At 36.7% G+C, this 20,364-nt stretch overlaps 1 protein-coding gene across 1 annotated transcript in view; it reads right to left on the minus strand.

Annotated features, from left to right (window-relative positions):
* Positions 1-20,364, minus strand: part of lonrf2 (LON peptidase N-terminal domain and ring finger 2) — a 52,313-nt gene that overhangs the window by 24,436 nt on the left and 7,513 nt on the right. The window lies entirely within an intron of this gene.

Below are 20,364 nucleotides of genomic sequence, written 5' to 3' on the forward strand. Positions count from 1 at the left end.
CAACATAATTGCATCCAAGACTTTCACATTGATACTCGTTTATGTGCTGTAGTAACAATAAAAGAATGTAAATTTACTTGAATTAATTCATATTTTCAATTACATTCATTCAACTGGTTTATAAAAGTCACAATTAAGAGTTGTTGATTGTTTAAAAAAAAAAAAAAAATGTATTTCCAATTTTAAATGTTAGATGATAATGTTAACTGACGTCTTCACTTCCAGGTCAAGAAGCTGTCGATCAAAAACTCTGTAGCCAAAGAGAATGCACCGCTGCTAGCCCCGCCCCATGAGAGATTTGTGCCAGAATGGCAAACGAAAACTCAGGAGTGTAAATGAAAACTTCAGAAGCATAAACGAAAACTCTGGAAGCACATTTGTAAGTACAGATCAGCGAAAGAAAGAGGAGAACACAGTTAGCAAAACATGCAGTGTATTAAAAAACGAAGTTAGAGATTTTGCCTGTGATTTATTTTTTTCAGTTTCAAAGACATTTCATTCAGTTTATATTTTCCTAAGTTTCTTGAAAAGTTACGTTTAAATATGATAACGCAAGCGCAACTTGTGCAGATTTATGGAGTAAAAAGGCATGACTGCTTCATTTTGGCATATATTTGTATACTTTTACCATCTAATCAATCTCAGCATACTTTAATTTTGTGTCGCTACTCGCTAGACGTTTGCGTCACTAAGGTAGTTTTTATTGGTTTCATTAATTTTGTTAAACTAAATTTTATTGCAAATTTGAAAAAAAAAATTAAAATAAAATGAATTTAAAAATGCTAAACTATAATAACCTTGCCTCTAACACTAACCAATAGGAACACAATGATATTACCACTGACTCAAACAAGGGCGTGTGCACAAATAGTCAAATATTCTATCAGAACAATATAAACACTATTTGAACATTACTACGTTTTGCTTTGCTGGCTGTAAATGCAAGGAAACATTTACATTTAGTCATTTTGCAGAAGCTTTTATCCAAAGCGACTTACAACTGGGGAATACATAAAGCGATTCATCTTGAAGAGGCAATCAGACAGAGGAAGTGCTTGCAACACCAAGTCTCAGGCATTGTTCAAATAAGTACAAGCTAGCAAGGGAAGGAAAAAATGAGAAAGATCAAGTTTTCTTTTTTTTCTTTTTAAAGTTTAGGATAAAGTCAAGTAGTGTCGAAAGTTTTCAGATGTTGCTTGAAGATTGACAGGGATCCAGCATTCTGGATAGGGGTGGGAAGATCATTTCACCAGCCAGGAATGGTGAACGAGAATGTTCTGGAGAGTGATTTTGAGCCTCTCTGTGATGGTACCACGAGGCATCGCTCACTAGCAGATCTCAGACTTCTGGAGGGGATGTAGATTCGTAATAGTGAGCGGAAGTAGGCGGGTGCTGAGCCTGTGGTTGTTCTATATGCAAGCATCAATGTTCTGAACTTGATGCAAGCTGCAACCGGTAGCCAGTGCAAGGAGATAAAGACAGGTGTAACATGGGCTCTTTTGGGCTCGTTGAAGACCAGTCGTGCCGCTGCATTCTGAATCATTTGTAGAGGTTTGATTGTGTTTGATGGAAGTCCAGTCAGAAGAGCATTGCAGTAGTCCAGCCTAGAAGTGACAAGGGCCTGGACAAGAAGTTGTGCAGCATGCTCTGTCAGAAAGGGCCTGATCTTTCTGATGTTGTGTAGTGATAAATCCTAAGCACACATCAAAAGTCAGTTATAACTAAATGCACTGGGTGTCACTGTGGGGCGTGTTAAGTTGATTGTATTTGTTCACAGAATGTTGTTGTCTGCCTTGCGAAGTCTAGAATTATTTTGATCAAAATGATCTTGCTAAATTGTTACAAAATGGAATTACTTTTGATCAAATGAATCAGTAAAACTGAGTTATAATATCACCACCACAATAGGAAATCACAAGAAATCCAAACATAAGTCGACTGAGGAAAGACAGCTGTCCATCACTGCATTCACGACTGCAGGCAAGCGCAGCTGTTCTCTGAGTGAGTCGAGAAAAGAGCTTATCCGATAGCAAAATGATCTTGAGACATATGCTTCCTTTAAGTTTTCATGAGGGAGAGTGGTTTAAGAACAGAAAACAAAGCGCTGAAAGAAACTTTGCTTTGCACACAGTTATCTTAGTGTCTCTGGAACGTCAGTGTTGGCGCGCATTCTTATTGTTATATTTTCATCACTTTCTTATTGCTACCAGGCCGAGGAGCCAACTTTCACCTGAGTATGTGGATATTATGTTTTTTCTCATGATCAATATGCAAAATAATACAAACACGATAAACATAGGCCAACTCGAGTGCATGTACAATCATGTGAAAAAGTTAGGACACCCTATTGAATTCCATGGTTTTCTGTATCAGGAGATAATAAAAAAAAAAAAATTATCTGGTCCTTGTAAAGTCTTCAAATTTGGAAATAAAGCCTCAGATGAACGATATCACATGACATCACACCGTGTCATTATTTTGATTGGTGTCTGTTTTGAATGTCTTCCACTTGTGAATAATCGTCCTCATTGTAGAATGATGGACTTCAAATTGTTTGGAAATGGCCGTATTACTCTTCCCAGATTGATGGCAGCAACAATTGCTTCTCTAAGATCATTGCTGATGTCTTACCTCCTTGGCATTGTGTTAAGGGCAAGGCAAGGCAATTTATTTCTAAAGCACAATTAAAAACAACAAGTTGACCAATGTGCTGTACAGATTCTAAAAACATAGTCAGGGACACCCCTAATGTGTATATATTGTCTGCTTACCTAAGGATTTTCATAGTCGAATCGGGATTTTCGAATCTTGCCAATAGTTGACCGATAGTCGAATCATATGTTTGGGGGCGGGGCAAAATACCAAGAGTCAAGTCAGACATTCGACGACAGTCATAATTACTGTCGTTAACACATATACGGAAAATAGCCTAACGGACGCCTTGCAGATACAAACGGGGTAAATAATGTTTTTATTAAAAGATAGTTAACATTAAACGTCAGCGAAACCCTAAGAACTCTCAACAGTTTTTACAATAGTGCTCTCATTATAACATTATGTATGACAGTAGTTAATGTTCTGCATTTCTGTTTTGAGCTGCGCGCGCTGAAGATGACCAGTAGAGTGAAGCATATGATGGCAGGTTTTTAAATCAATGGGATTTAACCCATTTATCTCATATAGAATACGCTTCGTTATTTATACAACATAACGTTAATATCACGACTTGTATGCTATCTGCACAAAATGCCTCGAATGCATGAACGTGTCTGCGCGGCTCTGAATGAACTCCTTTTGTGGACGCGTTCTTCACGCAACGTGCAGAAACACCGCAACTAAACTCAAAAAATTCACAGCGTTTTATTCTAATAATGTTCTCGTTATAATGTTGTGTGTGTTGTGTTATTTATTTTTTACGTTTTCTGACCCCGAGACTCAAGTACAGGTGCATCACAATAAATTAGAATGTCGTGAAAGTTATTTTTCTTGCAAGTTATTTCAAAAATTGAAACTCTCATATATTGTAGGTTCATTGCATGTAAAGTAAAACATTTCAAAAGTTTTTTAGTTTTAATTTTGATGATTAGAGCTTACGGCCCAAAGTCAAAAATCAGCATCTCAAAATATTAGAATATTTACATTTGAGTTTCAATTAATGACCATCCCTACAGTATAAATTCCGGGTATCTTGTTCTTTGAAACCACAATAATGGAGAAGACTGCTGACTTGGCAATGATCCAGAAGACGCATATTGATGCCCTCTACAAAGAGGGTAAGTCACAGAGGGTCATTACTGAAAGGTGTGGCTGTTTACAGAGTGCTGTATCAAAGCATATTAAATGCAAAGTTGACTGGAAGGAAGAATTTGGGTAGGAAAAGGTGCACAAGCAACAGGGATGACTGCAAGCTTGAGAATACTGTCAAGCAAAGCTGATTCAAACACTTGTGAAAGCTTCACAAGGAGTGGACTGAAGCTGGAGTCAGTGCATCGAGAGTCACCACGCTCAGACGTCTTCAGGAAAAGGGCTACCAAGCCACTTCTGAACCAGAGACAATGTCAGAAGCATCTTACCTGGGCTGTGGAGAAAAAGAACTGGACTGTTGCTCAGTGGTCCAAAGTCCTCTTTTCAGATGAAAGTAAATTTTGCATTTCATTTGGAAATCAAGATCCCAGAGTCTGGAGGAAGAGTGGAGAGGCACAGAATCCATGTTGCTTGAAGTCCAGTGTGAAGTTTCCACAGTCTGTGATGATTTGGGGTGCCATGTCATCTGCTGGTGTTGGTCCACTGTGTTTTCTGAAGTCCACAGTCAACGCAGCCATCTACCAGAAAATTTTAGAGCACTTCATGCTTCCTTCTGCTGACAAGCTTTATGGAGATGCTGATTTCATTTTCCAGCAGGACTTGGCACCTGCCCACACTGCCAAAGGTACCATAAGCTGGTTCAATGACCATGGTGTTGCTGTGCTTGATTGGCCAGCAAACTCGCCTGACCTGAACCCCATAGAGAATCTATGGGGCATTGTCAAGAGGAAGATGAGAGACACCAGACCCAACAATGCAGATGACCTGAAGGCTGCCATCAAAGCAACCTGGGCTTCCATACCACCTCAGCAGTGCCACAAACTGATCACTTCCATGCCACGCCAAATTGAGGCAGTAATTCAAGCAAAAGGAGCCCCTACCAAGTATTGAGTACATATACAGTAAATGAACATACTTCCCAGAAGGCCAACAATTCATTAAAAATTTTTTTTTTTTTTTTTTAAATCGGTCTTGTGAAGTATTCTAATTTGTTGAGATGGTGAATTGGTAGGTTTTTGTTAAATGTGAGCCAAAATCACCACAATTAAAAGAACCAAAGACTTAAAACTACTTCAGTCTGTGTGCACTGAATTTATTTAATACACGAGTTTCACAATTTGAGTTGAATTACTGAAATAAATGAACTTTTCCATGACATTCTAATTTATTGAGATGCAATTAAAAAACCCCGCTTAATACATAAATAGCAAGAGAGAGATTTATCTTCATTGTTAGACGCTTATTTTCATATAGTGCTATTTAATATGAAATTATAATTAACATCATTTTTTTCCCCCATGACTTGTTGGACAATTAAGACTAACTTTGACAAGACAAACTTTGCTGTCATTCGTTCAAAACTGCTAAAAAATTATACTATTTTAAGTTGAGTGATATTTCCATCTCCCCTATTGCAATACTCAATTGTTTTTTTTTTTAAGATTTTGAGATGAAAACAAATCTGTGGTTATTTTATGTGCTTCACACCATAGGACATTACGTCACACTAAAGGACAGAAATGGTAGTTATTAAATTATTTATATTTAATTTTGAACATGTCAAAGGAGAAATAAAGTTTAATTTTGATACAAACAATATCAACATGCATTTTAAATAAAATTTATCAACAAAATTCAGTCTCTTTCAGTACCACACTGATTGACTAACTCTTCTAGCCCTCCGCTGCATGTGAGACACAGCTAAATATGATTGACATTCAAACTATATTCATTAAGATGTGAATGAATTTTTTAAAACTATATGGCTAAGCTTTTTAAGGCATTTTAATTGTATTTACTTTCTGCATTGTTCTCTTAGGATCTCCTCCCTTCTGGTGGATCCCTGTTAATTTTCTCTATATATTTCCGTGTCCTCTCTCTTGCACTAATTTCTCTCCCTCAATTTTTTGTTTCAAAAACAAGGCAATGTTCTACTCTATGATGAAATAGTGTGGATAGCACCACCTATGCACAAGATCGACATTACTGTCTGTTTAGCCACGTCCACCGATTCACGCGAGGTGAACGCACAGGTCTACACAGAAACCAAACAATAAAGATGGCTCTGAAGACAAAAGACTCTGTGCAGTGCCAAGTTGTGGAGGAAAGAAAGAGAAAAAAAAAAAAAACGGATTTGCATTCATTCCTAACGTTGGGATCAGAAGGAAGGCAGTGAATGAACTATTTTTTAACGAAGTTCCAGACTGCGTCAGTAAGAACAGTGTCTTGTTCATTTTATTTTACCACAGATTCGTTTACAAACAAGGAACAATTCGACGCGGGATTTTCAAAAAGATTGAAACTAACAGACGATGCTACATTGGATCTGACAGTTATGTCACAACACACAGGTGTGAGTATTTATTATGTGATCACTATTGTTTTGTCTGTTAAACAGATCGTTTGATATGTAATATGTAATGAGTATTGATGCGTTTTTAACCTAAAAATCACAGTCTGTGAAGGACGTAGACTTAAACATACACAAGCCAATCATAACAGTCAGAGCAATTTGAGTCTACAATCCGCCACCCCTATTCAAATGGAGTGTTTTGACGAGGGGGTCAAAAACAGGACAGAAAATAGCCTATTACTTCTAAATTAAAGATGTTTTTTTGCTGTAAAAACATAAGTGGACCTCGGAGAACAGAACAAAAAAATAAAAATAAATAAAAAATAAACAGAGGTAGTCCATGACCCCTTTAAAACATTACAATCTAAAACTGCTCTTTACAGCATTAAAAACACTTACAAGTGAAGTCACTAAATTAAAAAAATAAATGATAATAATAATAATGATAATAATAATAATAATGAATAATAATACAAAACATACTACATTTTAAAGGCAGGGTAGGTGATTTGGTTCAAAAACTTTTTTTTTTATGCTGGTTGAAAGTTTCTTCATATCCCGATACGATAGCGATCAATAAGTTAAGTGGTCTAAATGTATATATCGTCTGTGGTAGGGGTGGGCGGTATGACCAAAATGATATGACATAGTCCTTAATATAGCTATGTAGTTATTCTGAAAATCGACCAAAAGGACTTTATATAATAACTCAAATACATTAGAAATGAAAAGTACTTCACCTCGTTTCATTTTTCTTTTATTTGGTAAATTATTTATTTAGTAAAAACTCAACTTAACGCACTCTACTTATAGCCTAGATTAACTGCCTCCAACTGATTGGCATTAAATGCAACATAGGTCAAATTAAACTATAAATAAGGTGTTTCTAAAGTATTTTTAAATCTTATGTTATCGTTTCACTTCAAACAGTTTATAATATCTAAATTTAGGTAGGTTTATTTGAACAGTGATTAACAGAATAACAAAAAAATCCAGAAAAAACATTTAAAAAAAAGTTATGTTCCATATCATGTAACCCACACATTTGACTATGTCCTAATCACTCATTGTGTATGTCTTTTGAATAACTATTGAGTAGTTAAAAGGTTTATATTCATGTTGGGTATGTATGAGTTCATGCTTTAAACCAGGTGTCCCCAAACTACGGCGCGCAGGCCGGATGCGGCCCGTCCCCACATTTGGACCGGCCCTTAGAACAATGCCAGAGACATATTTTGTCATTTTAAAATGTAATTTTAAATAGATGTTTTACTTGTATCATGTCTGTAGCCTATTTGATAATAAAGGTTGGCTTTCAAACTAAAATTTCCCTTAGTTATTAACCTAGCCTAATGGTACGTTCAACGTAACGTGCTATCCCGATCGAACAGGTAACGCGCGCGAGCCAGTGAGAAAATTCAAAGAGACGACAAAATGGCGAAACGGTTGGGAAAGAGAAAGGTTGATACAGAATGCAGGGTATTTAACCAAAAGTGGACAAGTGATTATTTTTTTGTTCAGTGCAAAGAAGTGACTGTCTCATCTGTCAAGAAACAGTGTCTGTGTTCAAAGAATACAATCTGCGCCGGCACTATGAAACCCGCCACAGAGAAAAGTGCGCAAGCTTGCAAGGCCAAATGAGAACAGACAAAGTGTCGAAGCTAAAAAGTGTACTATCAGCTCAGCAGAATATGTTTGTACGCCAAACCCAGTTGAACCAGTCATCCGTTCGAGCTAGCTTTCAGGTAGCTAAACTGATTGCAACCAGTGGTAGACCATTCAGTGATGGTGAGTTCGTCAAGAAATGCATGAATGCTGTTGCTGCGGAGGTGTGCACCGATAAAAAAGACGTCTTAAATGCAGTGAGTCTGTCCGCAAGTACAATCACCAGACGAATTGAAGAAATGGGGGATAATGTATATGCCTAGCTGCAGGAGAAAGTGAAAGAATTTGAATTTTTTGCATTAGCACTGGATGAGAGCAATGACATGCAGGACACGGCACAGCTGCTAATTTTTCTTCGCGGAGTTAGCTCAAACTTTGAAGTTTCCGAGGAGCTGGCCTCCCTACAAAGTCTAAAAGGCACTACGACAGGGGAGGATATTTTTGGTAAAGTGTGCCAAACGATGGGAGAGCTGGGTCTAGACTGGTCTAAGCTGGCCAGCATCACTACCGACGGGGCTCCTAGTATGGTTGGCGCATCGAGGGGGCTTATAGGACACATGAATAGAGAAATGGAGGAAAGAGGTCTCAGCCCCCCGTTACAAGTCCACTGCCTGATTCACCAGCAAGCACTCTGCTGCAAAATTTTGAAGTGGGAATCGGTCATGAAGGTGGTGGTGTCATGTATAAACTTCAGAGCAAACGGACTTAAACACCGGCAGTTCCAAGCCTTTCTCGCCGAGCTAGTCTGCTCACGGAGATGTGCTTTACCATACTGAAGTCCGATGGTTAAGCCGAGGCAGAGTTGAGGTGTTTTTTACGAGCTGCTACCCGAAATCAGCGCCTTTCTTCTGACAAAGGGCAAAACTGTCCCAGAACTGATTGACGCAGAATGGAAATGGGACCTCGCCTTTTTAACAGATGTGACAGAAATGTTGAATGGCCTCAACTTGCAGCTCCAAGGCAAGGGGAAACTAATGTGACATGTATTCCCACATAAAAGCATTTGAGGTGAAACTAGCACTGCTTGTGGGACAAGTGCAAAAGACTTCACTCATCTCCCCGTTACCCAAAGTCTCTCAGCTGAGAAACCAGTGGCCCCATTCCCAGCTGAAAAGTCTGTGGAAGCGCTGGAAATGCTGAAGTCGGAGTTTGACATGCAATTGCGTGAGCTACATGTCCACGCTAAAGAAATCCGCCTTTTCCAGAACCCCTTCACCGCTGACATTAACGAAGCCTTGTCTTCTTATCAGTTTGAGTTGGCTGAGTTACAGAACTGTGATGTTCTGAAAGATGCATTTAAGCCCAACAGTCTCATTGAATTTTATGCTGCCCTCCCAAACGAGACATACCTAAACATCAAAAGGCATGCAATGAAGATGTCCACACTTTTTGGCAGCACATATATCTGAGAGCAAACCTTTTCATGCATGAAACTGATGAAAACTCCGATGAGATCAAGACTCACCGATGAACATTTGCATCAGTCTTTGAGACTGGCTGTGACAGAAATGGAACCTGACATTGGACATCTCACCACCCAGAAGCAAGCCCACAGTTCACACTAATTAATATGCATAAGTAAGTACATTTTTTGATTTTGAATAGCACTGAAAGGTAATGATCATTTGTCTGTACAAAACTATTCTAGCATTAGGAGGCATAATAAATACAATTAAAATCATAAAATCTCCACAATAATACTAGTAGTCACTCCGGCCCATGTCCTTTTCTGCTATAAACCAACCCGGCCCCCCCATTAAAGCAAGGAAAAATTATGTGGCCCTCGCAGAAAAAAGTTTGGGGACCCCTGCTTTAAACATTTCTATGAATCAATACTTCGTAAAATACTATATTCTTGTTATAGAAATCATGTCCAAATTATACTCTGCAAGAGCGGGAAAATTCGGACCATGTGACTGATAAGATAACATGTTGATTTATGTATTGGGAGGAGAAACATAGCAACACCCCGAGCTAAGGTTGGTCAAGACACCATTTGGGATGTGTCAACAGCTTCAAAAACTCAGGACACCAACAAATTTTGCTTTTAGCCATGCTTTTGCTTTTTGCTTTTAACCATGCTTTTTAGCCACCGCTTTTTGCGCGTGCTCTGGCTTACATGCCAGCTGCTCATCTGAAACCTTGAGGAGATGCACCATCTAGTCTCATCACTTTTCTTTCTGGCTTCTACTTCTTTTCCGTTGAGAGTTTGCGTTTTCGAGTTAAGTTTTGCCACAAAGCCATGTCTCCAAGTCCAACTCCGACTGTGCTCGCATCAAAACTTCAACCAGCCCACAACTCCGTATCTTCAGCCAATGCCCAACTATTGGCTTCCCAAGATGCCACTTCGAACGACCACTTGACTTCCAGCCAATCAACAAACTTGGGAAACCCCCTTTCTGCAACAAGGACAACAAAGGGAACCCCCATAAACTTGGGATTTCACATTTTCATTCTCTTAAACTCATTCTTTCCTCACTTTCTCTTCCTGCAACTTGTGTGAATGTGTTTCTGTTAGATTAGTTTATATCGTCTTAGATTTATCCAATAACGTCTTATTTATATTGAAAAGAGAAGTATCTTGTGTTTTGTGCTTACAAGTTAATGTCTTAAACTGCCGATCTTGTTACTGTGCTAATAAATAATGTCTTCACTATACTTTGGTTATTAATATCCATGCAGAGTTGTTGTACGGCCCCGTTCAGTGAATCGCTGGCCAATTCAGTTGATCAGCCGTAAAGCAGTGATGCGGTCCAAATTAAAATAATAATAAAAAATCTAAAATAATTGAACTAAATTGACCTGTTTCCCTTACAATATCAACGCACGGAATAACTGACCACGACATTGCATGCATGTAGTTTAAGTCATAAAGGTTACCAAAAAGGTGATTAAAGCTGCCTTTAAACTGTGCATGCATGTAATATATTTTATATGGGTCACATTTAAAGAACATGTCTCTGAAATGGTATTCAAAACTGTCCTGGAGCATCCCAGCACACTGTCTCCCTCATCTAACACACCCAATTCAACTCGTCAGTTCATTAGTAGAGACTTTAAAGACTTTTCTGAGTGGGTTAGAAAAGGTAAAGAGACGAGAGAAAATACGATGCATGTCAGATCCGCGTCACATTCAGCAGCGGCAGCTCTTAAAAGAAATCTTTTAAATCAAAGAAAAAAATAAAATAAATCAGTAACTTTTATAGCTTTAAGGATTCATCTATATTTAATTTAGTGTTTGATAAATTTCAATTTCTGTATATTTCTGCTGAAGGGCACAGGTAAATATGACATTTATTATAATGGGTTTATGTGAAGATTGTTTTAAGTTCACTTAAATTAGAAGTTATTTTTTAAAGTCTAATAAATGTTAAAAGTGATAGCTCTCAATTATACTGTAATGTTGAATGGCTATAGCCAATGATTAAATATTAGGGGGAAAAACTATTTTATAGAGACATCAGTTGTATTGGTATAAGTGATACTGGCCTTCAGTCAAAAAAAAAAAAAAAAAAAGATACCATTACACAAATATTAAAGATATACTGTCCTTATATATTAATTCAAAGAATTAATGTGAATTGTGATATAAAAGTATATTTAAAAACTTTAATGTTAGGTGGGATTAATCGTGATCAATTTCAGAAAAATGCGCGATTAGTTTTTTTTTTTTAAATCGATTGACAGCAAACCAGTTCCAGAAGGAACTCCTCGTTTACAATAAACTCTTTCAATATAATAAAATACCTAACTACATAATACTACTATTGTTAGAAATTGCAACAAAATTAAAAATAGAAATATAAACTTTTGAACTGCGGGTTTCGTCTGGCCAGAGGAGAACTGGCCCCCCGACTGAGCCTGGTTTCTCCCAAGGTTTTTTTCTCCATTCTGTCACAGAGGGAGTTTTGGTTCCTTGCCGCTGTCGCCTCTGGCTTGCTCAGTTGGGGACACTTAATTTCTAGCGATTATCGTCGATTTGATTGCACAGATACTATTTAAACTAAACTGAGCTAGACAATGACATCTCTGAATTCAATAATGAAATGCCTTTAACTGAAAATTGAGTGTTTAATCTTATTATACATTACTGAGACTCTATCCTCCAATTTGAAACTGTTAAGTGCTTTGACACAATCTGTAATTAAAAGCGCTATATAAATAAAGGTGACTTGACTTTCAATTTCATGCCCACCATGTTGCTCTGCACGGTCGCACACAGAAATGTCAACAACTAGGCTTTATTGTTGTTATCGCAGGAAGACTAATTCTTATGAGGAGAATTTTTACCGGTATATCGCAAACGATAAGATATTGCCTAATACAATACCCCTAAACCAAACCCTATAGTAAGTAAATGTATATTTAATTACAGAGTAATTAATTAACGACAATTGCACTGTAACCAGAACGTAGTTAGTCTGATGTGTTTTATGTAGATACGATGTCATTTAAACTAGCATCTGTGACTCACAAGTTCTGTAAGATGGATAATATACATCTGCTATTTTACTGGATTTCAATAACTGTCAAAGCAACATATGAATCAGATCATAAACATCAGAGCAACACCAAAGGGCTACATCACTTGCCTAATTCACAAAATTAACCTACTTCCCCTTCATATGCCATATTAACATGTCCATGCCACCGTTTTGGTCGCATATGCTCCCGAAATGTAATCTGTGCGACCCAAAAATATATTTGGGAGCATTTGTGCGAGTGCAAATAATTGTTGTGGTGCGACCTGTCTCAATTTCTCTGCAAATCGTTTGCGAATTACTGCAAAGTATGTGCCTGCTGTGAGCTGATACAGTGACCGGTCCACCATTCTATCCAACGTTCCATAACCAATTAAGCTTCATCTTTACATTCTTAACTTTAATGCGCATTTTAGATTGGTTATATTAGCCATCAATCACTCCCTTTTGCTGCACTCCATTGTGACGTGACAGGGAGCTAACTAGAAACCGACCGTTTTCTGTTTTATTTCAGCCACTGTCTGTTCCGGACTTGCACAAACTGCATTAACATTTTCCAAAATGTCATTTGTGTAGAAATATTATGTCATTACCGCCACCTCTCTCTCAAATGGACCAATGACACTCCTAATTGAGATTGTAGATAGTGTGTCAATGGTCCATTTGAGAGATAGGTGGCGGTAATGCACTTAAGTCTACGATCCGCCATAAAGCAAGAAGACGCGTCACGTGCCGGCTGTTGTGTGAACGAGCTCAGGACAGTTGGTCACAGTTGATCACAGTTAAAGGCAAGTGTTTATTTTTTGAGAAAATGGTTGGATCATGGGTTAATATACATGAGTGATTTATTTGATTCATCTTTAAGAATTACTTTTATGATTATTTTTTGTCTAAATTTTATAGGAAAGTTGAATTGAAAGAATTTTCTGCAGTAATCAAAGTTATTCCCTCTGGGCTTATTAATTTAATGTGCAGCCACCTGACTTCATAAAGTTGACAATAAAGATTGTGACTTCCTTATAAATGGTAAAAGTGTATTTGATAAAAAGTGTACTAACAAAGATATAAGACAAGTCTTTAATGAACAAAAGAGGATAGAATTCCAATAAAATTTTCCTCTTGGAATAACTCTAAGGGATGTTAATTGGAGAAAAGCATGGCTGCTTCCTTACAAATTTTGTATTTCAAACATAAGGTAAGAGAAATTCACCTGAAGATTTTACACAAAATATATCCAACTAACATGTTGCTCTCCAATTTCATGGATATTGGGAAAGAATGCTCTTTTTGTAACAGCTGAGGAGTCTTTGACTAGGTTCACACTGCAGGCTAAAGTGACCCAAATCCGACTTTTTGCCCAAATGTGACCCATATCTGATTTTCTTATGACAGTCTGAACAGCACAAATCCGATTTTTTCAAATCAGGCCCAGGCCACTTTCATGTGCGGTCCTAAATCGGATACATATCCGATGTTTTGCAATGCGTCTTCAGTCTGAACGTCCATGTCGCGTTTCATGCGATTTTTACGTCATTGAAATGCGACAGACGTCACAATTCTGCGCTGGAGGAAATCGTGCTCTCCTCCTTAATATTCTTCTCATCACTTCGTTATTTAGGCTCCGATTGCACATTAACACGCGCAGCATCCATTTTTATTTCCGCAAACACAGTGCCCTGCGTCTGACGTCACTTCTTCTGCGTGCGGGGGTCACTTCAGGGCCGTATACAGTTCACACATGAGACTGATGGCAGTCGCATTTAAATGACAATGTGAACAAAAACGCAAAAAAAAAAAAAATAATTGTATTTCAGCAAAAAATCCAATCTGAGCATTAAGACCTGCAGTGTGAACTAAGCCTCTGTGTCATGTTTGTTGATTGCCAGTGTACAATCATTTTGGAAAGATTGTTTTTCTGCTTTTTCAGTTAAAATTAATCTAATGATAACTCTGAATGTGAAAGAAATTATTTGTTACTTTGAGAATGATAAAAATTCACAATTTTGTCAATTTTATCCTGAATGGCAAATTTTTCATTCATAAATGTAGATTGTCAAAATCTCCTCCTTTATACAAGGTTTTCTCTAACAAACTCACTTAGGTGAGTCTCTTAAGGTGAAAAATGTAAAAGCTACATCTATTGTAAGATATTACAAATCTGTATTTGGCGTCTTGTGAATGTCTTTATTTTATTTTATTTTTTTCCTTTTTTGTTCTTCAACCATCTTTGGAGCTTCCGTTTTTGAAGCCTGTTTTTCTGTAATGTTTTCATGTTCTTAATATAAAAAATATTTAAAAAAAAACATTTAGACTATTTTCCAAGGCTGCATGAGATACTAATCCCATTTAAAAATCATAATTAAGCATAATTGTGAATTCACAAACGCTATGATTGAATAAAATAATTATATGCGATGCAGCTCTACTACAGTATATGCGCTTTAATTATTTACATGCGTGTCGGTTCCGTTCGTGCGTCACACAGCGGCTCCGTTCACAGTAGCTCCATAGAAACTGTTATCATTTACATGTGTGGAGCGTCTCAAACTCCATCTCTGCATGTTGTTGAGAGTTTGGGTTTATTGTAACGTTCATCTGGGAACGCAACGTGCGCCATTTCATCAGATTTGTAAGGTAAATCATTTATAAATCTACACAAACACAGGAGAATACATCGCGATTTCAAGATAAAAGCTCAAACCCTTACTCTGAGTTTACAGGTTTTGATGTCCACATATTCAGTTAATTACAGTGGCTACAGCATTTCTGTCCTAAAGAAATTACCAAATATTAAAGATTAAGTGGACATTTAAATTAAATGGTTCTTGGTCAATATTAAACGAGGATTAGATCGCGCAGTAATGTGTAAAAATAATCATCAGGCCGTCGGCGCCCCGTGCAGGCTTTTGTTATTTTTTTGTTTTGTTAAAAAAAAAAAAAAAAAAAATTATTTCCAAATTCAGTTTTTTTCCCCATTTCTCTATACTATCTTTTAATAACAAACATATATACAAAGTTTTTTTTTTTCCTTTCTTTTTTTATTCAGAAACATTGCACATTTACATTTTTCACCTAAAATTCTGGTAAATAATATTTCTGGTAAATACTCCTTTAAAAAGTGTTTATAATTTTGTTATTAGTAGACTAGAACATGTGGATGTGTTGTCATTCTTACACTATAATACTGAACTTTGATTTCAGTGATTTGGACACTTGCTTCTTGCACTCTGTTGCACTTTACTTTTGCTTTAAAAAAAGGATTTAATAGAAATTTGGATTTCATTTGGTTTAATAAAATATTCTTAAGTAAAATTGTTGATTTTTTTTTGTGGGAAATTAATCGTTTAGATTAATCGATAAATTAGTCGATAGATTAATCGAAATAAAAATAGTCGTTAGTGGCAGCCCTAGTAGAGACCAGCGAAATTTCACAATTCTCAACACCACAGCAGAGTATAGGTAACTATTAGGGATGTGACGTGGCACGAGATCCAATATGTCTCGCGAGAACGTGATATCCTCACAAAACTTTTTTTTTTTTGCAGTGTTTACATTAGAGCTGCACCATTAATCGTTTAAAGATCGCAATCTCGATTCAAACACCCACGCGATCTTATTCCTGAATGACAACGATTCAGCCAGGTCTATGACTCTTTCACATCGCGAGTGTCAGTGGAGCGTGAGAAGCACATTTGTCGCTACTCATATTAATAAATCATTCATACTGCTGCTGATGATTCAGAAAGACCAACAGTCTTTTCAACCACACATCATTATTTCTGTGTTATAGACATTTAAATAACATAACTACTGGGATAAATGTTTATAGTTTGGGTATAAACACTTATTTTTCTACAGTAGCGATCAAATGAAAGTATCAAATGAAAGTATTAACACTTGTATGTATTGTAACGCTTATCCTCTTCCGCCAGGTGGCGGCGACAACTGCCCGTTTAAAAAAAAAAAAAATTGTGTTGTGACACTGACTCCATTTAATTTATTTATTTTAATTTTGTTCAAATTAATGCATTTTTTTAAGAAGACTTAAGCAATGAACATTTTGTCAGAACCACTAGTAAATTACATTGTTTAGTTCTCATCTTTTTTCCTTCAGAATCATGAGAGAATCCTGATTCCTCCTGCAGGCTTTTGCTGTTATGCGTAATGGACATGAGCTCTATTGTTTATAATACTTTGTGTTTTAAGTTTTGTTCAATAAAACCATATGATTTTTTTGCTTTTGATACTTTATTTGAACTAATTATTGCATCATTGCTATTATGTATTATGAATCGTTCTCCAATTCATAAAACAAAGAAACAAACAAACAAACATGATTCTCAATTTATCCAGAATCGTGCAGCTCTAGTTTACATGTTTATTGGCGCATATAATTCATTAAAATAGAAGTTTAATTTCATAAAGTACAAGTTGATTTCAAAATGCACCTTATTTTTTTTTGCATTTTGTGTTTTTCAGTCTTTTCAAAAGACTATTTTTTCCCTATATATTTCATCATTGAGGATTTCTATTAAAAAGTCTAAAAGTCTCGTCTCGTGGGATAAGTGTCTCGTCACTAGGGATGCAGCGATTAACCGGTTTTACGATTAACCGCGCTTTAAAACGTCACGGTTAATTAATCGTAAAGGCTCTGCTACACCGAGTGTTTCTGTTGCACGGAATGGAACTGTTGAAACTTGCGCAAAACAAAAACAACGTTACACTAGCGGTGCACCATCTTAAAATGCCGTGCTTATCAGAGACATGGAGGCTACTAGATTAACTATGACAGAGGAACCAAACAGCGATCCTTTATTTCCACCAGAGAAATGACTGAAGTCGATAGTGTGGGACCATTTCGGGTACACCAAGAATGACCAGGGCGTCATTTAAATAGTGCCGTAAAAATTGCTAAAGAGCGAATACATAAGGGATAATGCACAGCTCGCCAACCTGTTCTCGCTATGCAATAAACGATTTTAATGCAAGACGTGAAGAAATAGTGCGGTGAGAGAGAGAGAGAGAGAGCGTGTGAATTAGCCTACCTGCATCTGCGCGTCACTTTAAGCAATGAAGATTTGAGTTTAGTTATTTAAACAGTCATTTTACCCCCTCTTTGCTGATTAATATAATGTAGCGATCCAGTCTCTATAAGCTATTTTATTAATGAAAGTCGCTGGGCAGCGTTGACAACACGTTTCTGTCCTCCTAAATGTTTGTGGGCAGCTCGATCTCGATCTCACAAACCAAAATAATAGATATTTTCTCAGGCCATATGTAAATCAGATGAATAAAGATTATTAAAATGAATAAGTATGGATGACAGTTGATTACAATAATAGTTTAGTTTATTCCCTCATTAGTAACAGTGTCCTCTGTGGGATAAAGTTAATATTAGTCTTATATTAATAATACTTAATTAATATTGTGATTTATCATCCCTGTTATAGTATTATTCATAAGTCAATTTATTTTTCACCATCTTTCCAAGTTCTGTACCTCAGGTCCAAAAGAAATGTAGAAAGAATATACAAATGAAAACACCAAATACATTTGTGATCTATTTCCATTTGTTATTTTCAAAAGGGAAATACTGACATGGATGTTTACAGAGCAGAGGTCACGTTTTTTAATTCCAGTAGGAGAGATGTACTTTTTTTTTGTGCTGTATTATTGGTTACTGTGTTATTTCTGTTTCAAAAGGCAGCAATCAACAACACTTTAATATCTAAAGAGTGTTTATGTGATTTTATGTTGTGAAATGAATACATGCATAATAATCGTAATAATCGTGTAACCGTGATTATTCCTCAGACTATAATCGTACCAACAAAATCTATAATCGTTGCATCCCTACTCGTCACACCCCTAGTACCTATTAGTAACAAACAAACAAAAAGTTCTCAATTATTGATAATTAAACTGTCAGTAATAAAAAAGCAAAGGACAAATACAATAGAATAAAAAGATACAAATGAAAAACTGTGCTTTAAGGTTTTTTTTATGCAAGTCTCAAGCAGTTAACAGCCATTGAATAATCAAAATGTAAAATAAAAACGCATAGTCTTCACTGTAAGAATGAAACTTTCTTTGTTTCTTATTAAAGCTACAAAAGTCCTTCACTCAAGAGCAGTGCTTGATTTTGAATTTGTCTTTTGTTGTTTGATTAATATCAAGCACACAGTCGCAGCATATAGCCCGCTGTCACTTTAAGAGCGCACGGATCCAATTTACCGTTACACATGTATTTTCATTCTCAACTATTTATGTTCATTTATTACATGACCGACAAAGGTTATCATGAATAATCACTAAGCGCCGCATTTTAACACATTGTATTTGACCGTTTAGGCGCACCAATCGACCTAAAGTTGACTTTACATGTCTATGTTCTGTTCCATCTCTGAGCGCATAACAGAAATCCTCCTGAGGAGCAGCGCAAGTTATTTTTCACGCTTTTAAAAGCATGAATAAATCTAATATACTTCAATAAATCAAGCACGTCCCATTTTGCAAAAGCCACGTTACATGATTTTACTGATTTGCACGTGAAATTGGTCTTTTATGGAGGAATGAAAGCGCACCACTGGAAAGGGAGGTGGAATGGGGCGCAATAATCGTTTATCTTGATTATTGTATTTTCATAATTGTATTTTCAGGCTGAAATCGGTTAATTATGTTGAATGTTTTTCGATTAATTTCACAGCCCTAATTGGAACATTTCAGCAGGTTGAAGAATTCATGTTAATGCAGAGAATATGATTGGTTTTTTTAAAGAAATGCCAGCCCTAAAATGTAGTAATAATCTGCGTTCTCATGAGAAACTGTCTGTTTGTATGTGCGCTGAACGCTAACCGGAAACTCCCGAGCCGTAATAAGTAGAACGCGGAAGTAGTTGTACAAGTAGTCCATTTGGGAGCACCAGTGCTACCAAGTAAAAAAAGTTAATTTCGAGCCCTGCATGCTTATGTTCGTGCTTACGTGATAATATACCAAGGTGACACTTCACACATTTAGGAGCAAACTAAGCCAGACACATAATTATAATGATATTTCATGTTTTAACAGAAAGATGTTTGTTTGTTTGTTAATAATTTAGCACCACACCCGCTACCACAGTCATATTCATGGCAAGAAACAAGTAAAAATTGTAAACACAAACTCCTTATAAACAACATCAAAAAATCCCGCAGCTTCACTTTTAAGGATGAGTGAGACACACCCGCAAAAAACATAAGTTTTTAAAGATTACTTTCAAAGATACTGGACTCTGATATAAAGTGCATAAAGGAGGATCTTTACCCATTTACAGAAAACTTGAACCCTTTAACTTGATTGATTTCATATAAAGTGTATTTGTGCTATACTAATCCCATTTGGATTTTTAACAGCAAGAAACAGAGACCAAGTCCCATCAGTAAACTGAAGAACATACAGACTTGAGTTCCATCAGTTCAAATTTCTCATGTCAGCCGGGTATTAAGGAGGAAGTTTAGCAGTGAGAAAATAATTGAGAGAAATGTTTCTCAGCATTAACAGGATTTGATATGAGTCAACAGTGTTTCTGAAGTCATAGACTGTGACAGACTGTGTGCCAGCACTGGACAAGCAGGCAACATATGTGTTTACTGTCTAACTGCCTAAGCAGCATATTGTGAGATAAGAAAACATGCAGCCCACAAAACGCCTACATACAACCATGTGAGAGACCAGAAGATATTTCTGCCAACACTCTAATTCATAAATATAGCAGTGATGCTCCCTATGAGACTAGGGTTGTAACGATATACCGGTATGACGGTTTATCACGGTTTGAACGTGCAAGGTTATCATACCATAAACATTTGCATATCTACGGTTTAAAAAAAAAAAAAAAACCTCACCCTTACGGAAGTTCTACCATGCATTATTATTTTTTTCCTTCGTTTTCTCGTGATCTCGACACACAACTCGTTACACAACTGCGCCAACAGGTGGCAGTATAGAACTACGATTGGGGAGTTGTATAGCCTACTGCATCAGCATACTATACGCGTTTGGGACAGAGGACCTTCTTAGGTT

Source organism: Onychostoma macrolepis, chromosome 01 (assembly GCF_012432095.1).
Source record: "Onychostoma macrolepis isolate SWU-2019 chromosome 01, ASM1243209v1, whole genome shotgun sequence".
Taxonomy (NCBI): Eukaryota; Metazoa; Chordata; class Actinopteri; order Cypriniformes; family Cyprinidae; genus Onychostoma; species Onychostoma macrolepis.